Source organism: Anopheles maculipalpis, chromosome 3RL (assembly GCF_943734695.1).
Source record: "Anopheles maculipalpis chromosome 3RL, idAnoMacuDA_375_x, whole genome shotgun sequence".
NCBI classification, from domain to species: Eukaryota; Metazoa; Arthropoda; class Insecta; order Diptera; family Culicidae; genus Anopheles; species Anopheles maculipalpis.
Window position 1 is genome coordinate 50,872,721 of NC_064872.1, and position 3,252 is coordinate 50,875,972.

The window sequence follows — 3,252 nt, forward strand, 5'->3', positions numbered from 1 at the left end:
GGAAGAGCGGATACAAAGCGAACAAATAACTTTAAGATATCTATGGATAATGTATCAGCCAACTGTCGTAACGATCTAGTCAGTAGAAGATGTTCGAAGGCCTGAAGCAAAATAGAGCTGTTTTCGAAAAAGAGGATCCTTTCCGGATGGTTCCTCTAAACGCTCGATGCTCCCATGACCACATAACCTGATTATAGCAAAATCTGCGGCTTTCAATATGTTTGGAACACCTAGAAAGTTCGGAGCCCCAAGCATCTGCTTGGTTTGCTAGTACTGTACTATACTTACTTTTAGGTCTAGGGGTCCCAGTAGCACAGTTTTTAAAAATGGCTTCTTGTAATTTATAAAATAAAATTCAATCAAAAAAAAAATTTTATACAATCTTTATATCCAGTTTTCAACGAAGAAATCAAACAATATTTTAACAGATGGGTTAAGTGAACCCTTATACAAATATTTATTATATGATCGGTGCTACGGCTCAATACGTAGATAACATTTTGCTGTGTAAATATGTCTTGTGCAGTTTTTTTTTATTCCATTGTATGGAAAACAAAAATCAATACATTAAAGACGCAAGTATTAATACCAAAACAAAGTTTAAAAGGACCAAATCTCCATCACTGGGATTGAGCAATGAGTCACGAACAATATTGTTACGGAAAAACAGATCCTGGTCACAACACGATGAAGGAGCTCAAAAAGGAAACCAAATCAGGACTAAAACCAAAACGACTGTACTGTTCATACGGTGGTAGCACTGAAAAAGCAATTCATTTATCATGAATTGCTGTCATATCGGCATAAACAGTTATTTCGAATGATTACTTTCGAAATTTATGCCCTTTCAACGTATGAGATAAATCAAGTTCCGTCAGAATCTAACATTGAAAGCAGCGTTTTTTTTGCATTAAGACAATACAAAGCAACACACTATAGCTGCTAAGTTACCAAGGTACGAAGTACATAACAAAACTTTTAAATATCTGATAATTAAACTCATGAGATAAAACAAAAACAAATTTAGCAATAAATTTTTAGAAATAGATATACTTAATCCAAAATGTAACTGTCATCTGTCAACCTCGCTTATTTTACCGTTCTTTTTGCTGATGCAGTCAACAAATTTTTTTTTACCCAAATAAATAGATAAGAAAAAACTATTCTATTGGCAATGTATCAGGATCTATATGCAAAACTATTGTAATAAATTCCACGGTTGTTTACAAGATACCCTCAGCAATGTTAAAGACTCTACTGTACAGGGTGGCATCGAAGAAGTGATACACTTTTTCGAGTGCCCCTGTACTGTGTTTTCTGTCACTGTGTGTCAAGGCGTGAAGATCAACAAGAAGTACTTTTGAGAACACGTTCGCCAAGCCCACTTGAAACCATACGTTAAGAAGCTTTTTGGCAAGGGCCAGGATTCGACAGGATTGCTTTCAACAGAATTCAACTCCAGTCCATAACGATTCGTTCGTTCGTTCAAACATTTGAATTTTGACGTACTCAAGAGATGGTTGTTTAAGATATTATTGTATAGTGTGTTTTCCGGTGGTGGAATTTACAGCGAGCGTCGATCTTTATACGGCAGGACCTGGATTCAAATCCTATCCCCAGTAGTGAGGAATGATTATCCAACTTCGTGGTCATTGGCAAGTCCAGTAAGCCTTGATATGAAAGCGTGACCTAGTAGATCGTTAAGACAAGAAAAAGAATATTATAGGCCTGATTATCACTTACAAACGGAAAAATCTCAAGACAAGCTTGTCAATACAAACGGAAAATAAATTTGCATCATGAAACCTTTCTTGTGACAGACAAGTTTCGTTAATCTTCAAAATCAATCTGTCAAAGTGATGAAACCAACAAAAACAAAACCAAAAGTTTAAACAACTGTTAGTTTCACCTATGAAACTTTTGTGACAACCTTTTTGATAGGTTCTCGAGGTTCTTTTCAGATTTAAGAAAATTTTTCATGTATCGAAGGAAATTTTCCTCAATATTCTTAATGAGATTGAGCCAACGATTACGCCTTTAAGGGCAAAAGGACTCACACCTAAAGAAATGTTGTTACGCTGCGGTTTATGGTGAAGGGGAGTTACCAAAATGGAACCGGCAAAGATTTCAATATAGCAACTGTTGAACCAACTTTCTTCGTGGCATTTACCAAAGGTTTAAATATTTTGGAAGAAACGTTGGCGCCCAAATACATTTCATTAGAAATGGATGTAAAAAAGCGACAAGATGTCCCACGATACTTTTTGCCGTTCTTCTCTTCGGGAAGATCCTTTCTGAAGTAAAATATACTGTTGTTTTGGTTAGAACTGCTTAAAAAAACGAACTGGGAACACACCGAACCGAGTGATTTTAGCGCCTTCCCGTTTCGAATAGGTGACGGAAAACAGTTTGACAAATACGAGTCTCCGTTTGTGTCAGAGAATTCAAATTCCTGACAGTGTACTTGTAAGTTTTCCTTTCGTTAAGTTTTTCTTTCCAACAGAAAACACAAACGGCTGTCATAATTCGAATCTTGTCATAAAGCGTTTTTGACAACTTGTCTTGACAATTTGTATGTGGTAATCAGCCCTTATAAACTTGCAAATATTGTAAACTTGTAAATATTTCCATTTTTTACCCAAGAGTTGCAAAAATCCAATTAGGCGGTTGAAACTTCTGGATATTGTTACATTATGTGTTGACGGTAGTACTTCATTACTATTAAGACTACGGGATTAAAAAGACGGTTTACAAAAAGACTACTGTCTTGTGTACTAAATTGTTACTATTACTATTTCCTTAACAATTACTATTATTACTGCTAGTGGAATCCGATACTTTAGTACATACATACCAGATTTCTCGGTAATTATGGATTATAGGCTCCCTCATATGGATCGAAACCCTGTAATCTGTCACACATAGTACTGCTGAACATTTGATACCGTGAGCTGATAACAATTACTACATTGCTTATTCTGAAACATTCTTTTCCAACATTTGTTGTGCTACATTTATGCATAACTATCATGTTGTATATGTATTCTTGTTTGAAAAGATGCAATTAAACTCGCACAGTGCATGCTGTATATCTAAACAATGTTAATGTCATTGTATCCACCATAGAATTACTGATTGTAACCGAAAGAAAATGTAATCCTATTTAAGGTTGGTATTTGTTTGAGATCTTCACACCTCAAAACCGGAGTTCAAATGCCACCCGTACCATTCCCCCGTAGTGAGGACTGACTA